The sequence below is a fragment of the Gavialis gangeticus genome, unplaced genomic scaffold (genome assembly GCF_001723915.1).
Source record: "Gavialis gangeticus isolate Ggan-Ray unplaced genomic scaffold, GavGan_comp1, whole genome shotgun sequence".
NCBI lineage: Eukaryota > Metazoa > Chordata > Crocodylia > Gavialidae > Gavialis > Gavialis gangeticus.
In genome coordinates, this window is record NW_017729031.1 from 114,701,430 (window position 1) to 114,712,482 (window position 11,053).

Here is an 11,053-nt window from a genome sequence, read left to right on the forward strand (position 1 = left end):
CAAAAGGTTTTTTCCCCCCCTCATGGTAACTGGGGAGGGGGAACCTCATCTTGTAGTTGAGTTAATATGGTACTTAAAACTGGACTGTGAGAAGTCAGTTTCTCCTTCTGCTTTTGGCCAGTTTTTCCTCATGCAGTGGTCCAACACCATTGTACAGGCAGTCCTCGACTTACAATGTTTCGAGTTACAACATTTCGCACTTACATTTATATATTGACACCCTGTTTCAACTTTACAACACAAGTTTCGACTTACAATGCTTGATCCGATGCAATGCCACGCCAGCGAACAAGTTCGCTGCATTGCTCATCTCCCTGTCCAAACTTCCTTGGACACTTTAAGAAAGCAGACAAGACTCCAGAAAAAGCTGCAGCGAAGACTCCTGAGAAGACTCCAGCCAAGAGCCCTTCAAAAAGTCCAGCAAAGTCACCTCAAAGAAGTCCTTCCAAATCAACATGATTGCTATTTACAATATAAATATATTAATGTAGCTTATTTAATCATCTATAATTGATCAAGTACAAAATTCTGGGACATTTTTGGTGAAAATAGGGTATCAGACCTTGGTTCAGGAACCAATCCCACATTTATAACATTGTTTCTCATGAGAAAATTGGTTCCGAGTTACGTTTCAACTTAAAACCAGGTTTTCAGGAACCAATTGTGTCTTAAGTCCGGGGGCTGCCTGTATATGAGTTTTAAATATAGGAAGAAATAGAAGTGCACAATATATTGACCTATATTCGATCAGCACTGATAAAAGGAAAACAGACATTACTGGCAATTGGCTTTTTTTGGCTGGTATAGCTGAAAATGTCACCAATAAATGCTGCGTGCATGTGCGCAACTGTAGCATGCATGTGGCCAGGAATGCAGCCCAGCAGCTTAGAGAGCAGCATTTGGCTGGTAAGCCTGTGGGGGAGAAGGGGCGCAGATCGAGGCCCCCAGAGTGAGGGAGGGAGTGGGGCTGGGGCAGGTACTGCCCAGCTGGGCAGGGTGGGGCAGGGTATAGGACGAAGCTGCAGATGGCTTGTCCAGAGGGCACAGAGGGTTGGGAGGGGGGCAGCTCCCAGCCATTGCATGCACCCCATGGGAGGCATACGCCCCCCCAGATGTGTGTGCAGGGCAAGGGTGGGCTGCCCACAGCAAGCTCAGGGCCAAGGACTGCACTTGCCTCTTTCCAGTGTGGGGGCTGGGCTGGGGCTGTGCTTGAGGCAAGCGGGGGCAGGGAGGGTGGCAGTGGTGCTGGGAGGGAGGTCTACAGGGTGGCTACAGCAAATTTTGGGGTGGCTATAGCCCACCCCATAGCCCCCCCATCCCTTTCTGCTGCTGCCCACCCTGCCTGTGCAGCCCCAGCCCAGCCCCCCACTCTGGGAAGAGGCCAGCACAGCCCCCAGCCTAAAGCCTACAGCGGTCAGCCCACTTTTGTCCCATGCACAAACCCAGGGGGCACATGCCCCCCATTCCTCCCCCAAGGTGTGTGCAACTAGGAGCTGCCACCACTCTCCCCACCCCTTGGACAGGCCTCCTGTGCCTATGTCCTGTGCTCTGCCCCATTCCTTCCCTCACTATGGGGGCTTTGATCTGCCTCCCCCATGCCCCTTCCCCCCACAGACTTACCAGCTGAATGCTGCTCTCCAAGCTGCCGGGCTGCATATCAGCAATTGGGTCAGTATTTAACAGATATGGCTGGTTAATAATCAGCCATCAGTACTGGCCAAAACAATCTTTATCTGTGCACCCCTAGTAAGAAAGTGTTTAAGAATGCATAATACATATGTAAATACACACTAAAACATGAGTCATAAGTTTTTTTTTATTCATCATCTGTTAGGAACCTCTTTTAACCAAAAAACCCCCAAAACATAAAGGAAACAGTTGTTCAGCAGAGCAGCTATGTAGACTAAAGTGGCGAATGATAAGTGCTACCTGCAGTGGTGGCACCTTTAGCCAGGCAAGGGCCTAGACATGATTTTCATTTACATGTCCTATTCTGATCTTTAAATACCATATTTACACAAACCCAAGACAAGGTTTCTTCCCCCTTTCAACACAGGTAAAAAGAAACCTTGTCTTGGATTCAAGTACCAGATAGGGCAGGCCCTGCTGTGGCTCTGCTCCAATTCCAGCTTCAGCTCCAACCTGTCTGGAAGAGACCATGCAGTGAAGGGTGGGGAGTAAGAGCAGTGCTACAGCAACAAAGTTTGGCACCTGGGGCAAAGCCCTCAGCAGCAGCCCAGCCTTGCCCTACAGACAGATGTGGGGGGCATGCCCCCCCCATGCCTACCCAGAAATGCACGCAGCAGTGGGGGCCGCCCATCCCCGCACCCCAAACGAACTAGTCGAGGCTCAACCCGCATCCCACCCCAGCTGGACAGTGCCTATTACAGCCCCTTCGCTTCACAGTGCCTGGGGCTGGAGGAAACCATGAGGTGTAAGAGTGGGGGCCCACAGAGTAGACTGCATGGTGTATGCTGGAGTGGGAGGTGGTGCAGGAGGGAGCTGCAGCTCTGCCTGCAACCCCAGCCCAGGGCTGGGGTTGAGTTGCCAACACTGCTGCCTAGCCAGGGCTGGAGCTACAGTGGAAACCAAAGCTACTTTATGAAGTGAGGGTGCAGGAAAAGTTGCAGGGTGGGCTCAGGCTACAGGGGTAGTCAAGTAGCAGGGAGAAAAAGGCGGCAGGGGAGGCAAGTGACATGGGGGTAGGCGAACAAGGGGCAGTGAGCAGGATGCCTGCCCTGATACTTGGCCCCCTGCCACTGCTTTCCCTGCTGCAGCAATGGGGAGGGGGATGAATTTGAGACAACCCACCCAGTAATTAGATTCTATACATGGAAATTTTAAACAAATTTATAGTTTTCAGTGTATAGAATCTAATTATTGGGGGACCATCTTAAATTCAAAAGTCATCTAGTATTTCAGGAAATGCAGTATTCTGCATAAAAGACTAAAACCAAAAGCGTTAGCATGTATAGCATTCTCTTGAATTAATGAGATTACTGGAATGGGAGGAGGGTGAATCAGACTTTTGATGCGTGAAGGTCTCATTAAAATGAATGCCTTCCATATAACATTCATTAAAGTATATACCACTTTGATCTTCACACTTGGAAAAATTAAAGTCTTTTCCTGAATACACAGCTGCAGCTCCCACACACTCCAATGAGTTGTGCATGTATTTCCAAGAAACAAGGTGAAAAGAAAAAAAGGAGACCCAAACAAGTAAACAAGTAATTTCAGCTGACAACAAAGCTTACATTCATTGATAGGGGCACTTATGGCAATAAGAAGTCTCATTCATTTGTGTGTGGCAGAACTATGCTCACCTTAAGAATATGCAAGAGGTCATCTAAAACCACAAGGGATTGTCTATTATCTATACCGCATCCTGTGGAGATCTATGAAGAGGGTTTGGAAGTGAAAGGAGCATTCATGCTGAAAAGCCAGGCCTGGAAGTAGCATAGCAGGATGTTCCACCCAGAGCCACCACACCGGTTTTCTTATGTGAACTGCTGCTGGGGGAAAGTCCAAGGCTTAGGCTGCCCATTTCCAACATGCAGTGCCACAAGTCTTTGGAGGAGTGTGACCACGAGTAAAAATCCCAAGGGGATTGAGAGAGCCACTGACCTACCCCACATACATTTATTAGAGGTGCACCGATATATCAGTTGCCTATTGGATTGACACTGATGAAAGGGAAGTTTACATTATTGGCTATTGGCTTTTTTTGCCCATTGCAGCTGATGTTTTCTGATATTTATGCCCTCTGGCTGAGCCCCAGATGTCTGGATTCCCTCCCGCAATCTGGGGTAACCCTGGATACACCCCCATCCCCTCACCAGCAGGCCAGGCAGGGCTGAAGGGGAGCAGATGCTGGTGCAGACTGCAGGCTGGGGCCAGGGCAGGGCCTGTAAAAGGCCTCAGATGTGACAGGAGGAGCTGAGCTGCCTGGCCCAGCATGACAACACACAATGCCTAGGGGTCTGTGCCCCAGGGGCTGGGGGCACAGCCTGCCTGGGGCTGGGGCCAGCCTCTTCCCCACCTGCCATCAGAGCTGCTCAGCCCACCCTCCCACCCCCACCGCAGCACAGCAGCACATGGAAGCTCAGCCCCTCCCGGGGTGCACAGCAGCAGCAGAGTCCCATGTACTCTGTGCCTGGTTGTGGCTGCCACTAGTGGGGGCAGACATGGATAAGATGTGGGGCAGAGGCTGCAGGAGGTGCAGAAGCAGACAGCCACAGCAGCCACCTGCATCCCTCCCCCAGAATCTGAGAGAGGGGCTCTCCGCTCCCCCCCACGCGCACTGGAGGACTTCTCTTACATCTGAGGCATTGGGGTAGGTACTGCCTTATGGGGGACGAGGGCCATCTCAGCTGCACCCCATAGCAAGCCCTGCTCTGCCTGCCTCGCCCCAGCATCAGTGCTCAAGCCCTTTTCCTTCAGAGCTCTCCTCCTGCTTCTTGCCACCTGGCCATGAGAAGGGAGAAAGCAATGGTTCCCCCTTCCCCAGGTCACGCACATGCCCACTGCCTCACCAAGCTTGGCAGGGATGGAGTCTCCCCTGAGCTCCCTGAGGCTGCAGCATGTGCAAGACCTGGGGAAAGGGGGCAGGGGGTGCAAGAGAGCTGCTGCCCTCTCCCTTCTCCTTCAGAGCCCTTGTCCTGCCTCTTGCCCCCGGGGCAGCAGCTGTCAAAAGCTTCCTGTCCTCTACCCATGCGGCCACTCACCGCCCTGCTCCCACCCCCAGACCCCCCCTCCCCTCTCCCCATGCACAGCAGGGTCCTCCCCCTAGCCCCTCAGCCCAGCTGGGGCCTGCCCTTCCCAGGGCCAGGTCCATTCAGTCCTATGGCAATGCTCTGAGCAGATGGAGGAGAGCGGGAAGTCTGGCCCAGAGACCACCCAGCCCTGGGCAGCCAGGCAGTCTCAGGCAGCTGCCTCCAGGCTGGGGCTAAAGGGCTCCACACAGCCCTTTAGCCCCTGCACAAGTACTGTTAGGCTAGCTTTGCCTGCTGCAACTGGCACAGACACTTTTACATGTGCTCCGGGACTGGGGGGGTGGCATTTTAATTAGAGGGGGTCCAAGAGCTGCTTTAATTAAAGTGCCACCATGCCTCCTATATCAGCATCCCCACACTTAGAAATGGCAATAAAATATACTAAATATTGGTTTTATCAGCTTGTTATCAGCTGATATGGCCAGTTAATAATCAGCTATCGGTATTGGTGCACCCCTAACATTTTTTCTCATTTTAGGACTCTATTATATTATATTAACAATGCAGGTAAGAAAATTTGTGTAATTACAGAATTAGTTTGTGTAATTACAGAATTAGTTTGATAACATACCTTTTAGGTTTGCAAAGGTTTTTGAGACCTTTGAGCAGAATGTGTGATGTTCTTGCAGACTATTAACACACCCTAGCCATTTTTCGAGAACTAACAGAACCATTTGAAAAAATGCCCCCAACAGGCCTGCATCTTTGTATTACAGTAATGCTAAAAGGCCCTCACTGAGCTCAGAGTGCTATTCTGTGAGGTATTGTATAAAAGCACATGAAAACAAGGTTTATGCCCCAGTGAATCCATGGAAAGGTATAGCACTCAGCCAGGGTCTCTCTTCCTTCACAGTATAGTCCTTAAAGCTAATTCAGAAAAGAATTGATACGAGGTCTTTTTTAGAACATTCATCTAAATGGAAAGCAATGCTAGGTTTTGTTACAGCTAAATTTCCTGGTCTCCCTCAAAACCCCTCTGAAGCCAGTCAGGCAAGCCTCTTCAATGAACCAGTTTTATAAAACTAAAATGCAAACAAACATATTCTGCTCAGAAGCAACAAGCTGATCTGCAGTACTCCCATCCTTTGATTATATTTTTTTCAATTAGAAGACAGGGGAAATGCACATTGTCAAACATGCCTACCACGCCCCCAACACACTCTGCCTTTTCATCTAATTCCAACCATTAAAAAAAAAAAAATCTATTTTCATTTACTGTCTCAGTTTGTTTATGGATATGTTGTAGCACTATTCCCCCGCTGCAATGAACATCAAATGCCAAACATTTACACACACATAAATATATATAAATAAATCAGGCAAACTTAGTAATATTTCCATGTTGCTGTAAATGGCCAGGACTATTTGTTACTCTGTTATTGTCAATGAATACAGGCTTTCAGAATAAAGTGCAAAACAGGCCAGTGGTGGCAGCAACCCACAGTCCCACTCAATAGCATTTTAAATGGGAACCCCTCCCCCACTCCTTTAATGGAGCTCTATCAGCACCCGCAAACAGCCATGCTGCAGGAAAACCAGACTTCCAAGGGTGGATTTAATTGCCGTAGCTTAGCAATTTGCTCTACTCTCTGCTCCTACGAAGTATTAAATCTGAAGTAATGAAAACAGCCAAGTTAAACCAAAGCGCAAGCAGCACAGCTGTCAGTTAACACAGAACGCTCTACGAGTCTTCCAGAAGAGCTAGATGGCATTCAAGCACTTTCAAAAACAGGATGGAAAGGATGATACAAATGATGAACCATAAGCTGCAAATGAGCTATAAACAGACAGTGAAGATGCATGAGAATCAAAAGCAGCAGACTGAGGAAAAAAAAAAAAAGGGAAAGGGGCAAAAAAAAGCAGCTTCAGCTTGACTACTCTAGATTTATTTGAATGGGAGCAGGACTTAGGGTCCTCCTAGTTCTAACCTGAAGGAGCCCTGACTGAAAAGAAATATTTTAGTTATTTCTAAGCTCATTGCAATTCTGCCTCATTTGAGATGAGCAGATCCACTCCCTCAGTGCTCTAAGGGAAGGAAACAGGAGTGCGAGCCAGTTCACTTGTCCAAAAATAGTTTAAATGAGATTCACTTGGAAACAAGATGACACTGCAGAACTGCTGAAATTGCATTTTACATATTCAAATATGGAAGAGGACAATTTGGTAGATCCTTCTTTGACAGGAGGAGGGATGAACTCTTGCTAACAGAAGGAAGAGAGAAAGTGACCAGGGATAAAGCTAGCCCGGGTTAAGAGGCAGTGGACCTCCGGAGGTGGAGCAGTGAGGCAGGACTAACACAAAACATGGTGTCCAACTGCAACAAGCGCATGGACAGAGAGAAGACAAGCTGGTATAACCAGCCTGAAGTACTTGCAAAGGCCAGTTCCAGAATGACCATAAACAGTCAATGCAGATCCCCCAGATACATAACACCCACCACAAACCCCCTCCTCCCTACTGCTCACAGCTCCTTGCATGTCTCAGGTTGACCACACAGTGCATGCCACAGCACAGCTGTATGCAACTGGGCATCACTGAATGTTTCACATGCACTCCCTGCAGTTCATCCATGGAGCACAAAGACACCAGAGCAGACAGCATGGAGGTCCCAGGGCACCACTGGCATCCCCAGGAAACCGTGGGTACCTAGGGAACAATGAGATATGGCAGCTTGTGACAATCCCCTCCTCTACTGACAGCCACAGAAGGATAGAAACACAACTAATAAAGATGATGGGAAGAAAAACGACAGAGCGAAAAAGGTTCTTGATGAGACGGACCAGGGGAACTGGTAGATATATGGCATCCTTCCACAGCAGATCCGTCTTTTACTTTCTTTGAATTATTCTTGGTTAAATTAGAAAAAAAAACTATTCCCTACAACACTTCAGAATATTAAAACCAAAAACCTAGCCAGGGAGCAAGAGAGAGATGAAACTACACAGTGCTAGTGCTTAGACTGTGTGCTCTTTGGGACAGAGGCCATCTTGTTTAATACTCATATAGCCCCTTGTACCATGGAGTCTCTAGCCCATGACCAAACCTCCAAGGTGCCAGCACAATACAAAAACGCATTCAAAACAAGTACTGCAATGTCCATGTTTTTTTAAATGGGACCATAATTTCTCCCAAGCGCAGGTCCATGACTGTAAGCAGTAGCTGATACTCTTATTGTTTGCACTGTTATTATCTCATTTAATCAAAGTTAAATGACACTGGAATGAATGCCCAACTCCCCCCTACATCACTATTTCTCCCACTATTGAGAATTACAGATCTTTTTTTTTTCCCTTAAGTAGCTAAAGTCTTAGACTATAAGCTCTTTTGAACAGCAACACATCACCTTTATACATCCAATTGTGATATCAAAAAGGACCATTATAAGAATCTCACCAGACTTCCTGTACATAGATCACCACTTAAAAAGTTCTGCACAGAATCCAATAACTAGAGCATGTATTTTGGAAAGACATACAATCTTGGTTTAAACACATCACATCCACTTATAAATTGTTCAATGAGTAATTAGTCTCACTGTTTTAGGTTACATTTTGAAGGGTTAGTCATTTGATTTTGCATCTTTTACCTGTATAGGTCCTGCATGTGAATCAGTTGCTTCCTAACCTTCTCTCCAATAAACTGAATAAGTCAAGTTGCCCAAGCCTCTCATTTCAAGACATATCTGTACAATACTCAAAAATAGGACTCTTCAGGATTGGGACCCCATACTACATATAGGTAACAACTTACAGAGACAGAAACTTAGTCAACCAAGCCCGTGGCATATCTGGATATAACAGCATGCTGTCCATTAGCATGAGTGCTGAGACTACAAATGTCATGATTCATCAGCATTTAAACTGTGAAGGCTAAAATACATATATGCTTTCAATCTTTATTTTATACTGAAGACAGTTTAAAAAGGGTGAAAACACCTAGGCTTGCAACTAAAGAACAAGAAAACCGATGGGAAGGGATTCAAGTAATCTTTGCACATATTTTTCCCTCCAAATCCCAGCCTTCAACTTGCCCATGAAAACCACGTGCAAGAAAATCCAGCACTTCTAGCTAAAAATCAGCATGGACGTCTGGTCAGTCCAAACAGCTCACCTGGAAAAACTGCACATAGCACAGACAATGACTGAGAATTTGTCCCTCCACATAGATTTTGTCAAGTTAAGCACTGTAGATACATTATTAAAAAGCAACAAAATGTGTCCATGGTTTTTTATTTTTAAATTCCAGTGACAATGGTTTTTAAATATTCTCCCCACCCTTATTACAAGAGCCTCTAATGAAGATGGCCGTAAATAGAAAGGGAAATTAACAAGCCTTTTTTCATTGTCCACTGTGCAAAAAGCTGCAGAGAGCCTGACTGCAGCATGAAAAATTTAGATTATTAAAGCTAAGCATCTTAAATCTGATTTATGAGGAACAGAGGTTAAATAAAATCTGTACATGATTTCTGCATTTCAGGCATGCCAATGAGCTTCTTTTCATCTCCTCTGCAGAGCTGTTAAACAGTCAGCCAGTGTACTGCACAGGTAGATGAATTGGATCAGCCAGGCAAACCTTAACCCATTTCTGTAGCACATTCTAGGCAGTTCATAATGACAGGCTAAGTCTTGGTCGCCACCGGAGTTCACCCCACACAGGTTCTGTACGCCAAAGGAAGGAGAAACGACATGTAGGATGATGACAGCTGCCTCCCAGAGAGGAAAGGCGGGGATCGTTCTATTTTTGATGTCATTAACAGTACCTCAAAAACAACCACATCTCTTTCCTACCTGAACCCTCCCATACACTCACATTCTTTGGAAAAGAAGAAAACAATTAGTATTCCACCTCCTTGGTCTCAAATAAGCTGTCTCCGCTTCCAATGAGTTTAACAGTTCAAATCTAGGTTACCAGGTGCAACATGCCTTGGGCTTACTACAATGAAGTGGCTGCCAGTATCTGCCAAGGGCTTTTCCCTTTCCATTTACAAACAGAAAAAGCAAAAAAAGAGAGAAGACTCTCTCATAAGAGATGGAAAATGACTTTGGGTGGCACAACATTTAGAAATGGGGTTGGACCCACATTCCTGTGGAATTACTCTGGACACAGTCAGAAGTAATTAACAGTATATGGGGGAAAAAAAAGAGGTAACAGAAACAGCTCATCAATTTTAGCATAATAGAGAAAACCTCTCTGTGAAGAATGGGGATACATGTACTGGAAAACAAAAGGGTTTTTCCTCTCCTTAAGCTACAGGAATATACCACAATCTTTACTCATTCAATGAGAATCACACTAGGCATCCATGTATACTGCCATACCAGGGGCGTGACCAGCTGCTGTACAGTATACTCAGGGATTTTACAAGACCATTTCAGACAGCAATTTAGAAAAAGCATGCGAGAGAGAAAATCACGTACGTAATCCTAGCAAACCTTGCATTTCTGTAACCCCACCCCACCCCAAAAAGCAGAAAAAAGCAAAATACCTATCAGGGATTTGCCTGCCTATTGTAACCCTACTCATGGCTATTACTATCATTATCAATTGCATCAAATAAGGTGATTCAGACACCATACATTCAAGCGGGTGCTCCCCCCAAGGCTACAGGAAACCCAAGGTTCAAGAATTATAAACATAAATCACACAATGCTGACCAGCACTGGGCAACAAAGCAACCTAACCCCTAGACACCATGACCTAAATCTCTCTTTCCCTCCCCCCCTCGATTTCTACAATTAAAAGGAGACAGCGGCATGCAGAGAGTACCTTTTTTATTTCTTCACCTCACAACCCGAAGGCAAGCGTCCCCCCACGTTAAAAGCAGGATTCTCTCTGCAATACCAAGGATGTGACGGACTGCAAAATATGGCACCTCGGATGTGAAAAGGAAAAAAAAAGCCCATCCTTTCTCTCCCTCTCCAGATCCACACCTACTGCAGTACCCACAGCCAACCTCTCATTCGCCATCACCACCACCATCGCGGCTGTCCCCCCGCCGGGAAACCCACCCTGCCGCCACGAACAACCCCCCAAAATACTGGGGGACAAGAAGGAGAAGGGGGGGCACCTCCGCCCCGAAATGCACGGCTGCCTGGGCACAAGGTGCAGCAGGGCGGGCAGGCGGCACCCACCGCTGCCGGGGGCAACAGAAGCCTTCTGCCACCAAGACCCCAGCGAGGGGGGGCGCCGCCGACGGGCTAGGGCTCACGCACCCCCGCCCCGTTTTGGAGGGGGAAAGTCTAGCAGCGAGCAAGGCTGAGGCGCACCCCCCCACCACC

At 47.1% G+C, this 11,053-nt stretch overlaps 1 protein-coding gene across 1 annotated transcript in view; it reads right to left on the reverse strand.

Moving 5' to 3' along the window:
- MAPT (microtubule associated protein tau) overlaps positions 1 to 10,640 on the reverse strand; it is a 119,271-nt gene extending 108,631 nt beyond the window's left edge. The window contains exon 1 of the mRNA XM_019523622.1: positions 10,542 to 10,640. The gene's annotated coding sequence lies outside the window, so the exon portion shown is untranslated. The remainder of the gene's footprint in view (positions 1 to 10,541) is intronic.
- Between the last annotated feature and the right edge of the window lie 413 nt (positions 10,641 to 11,053).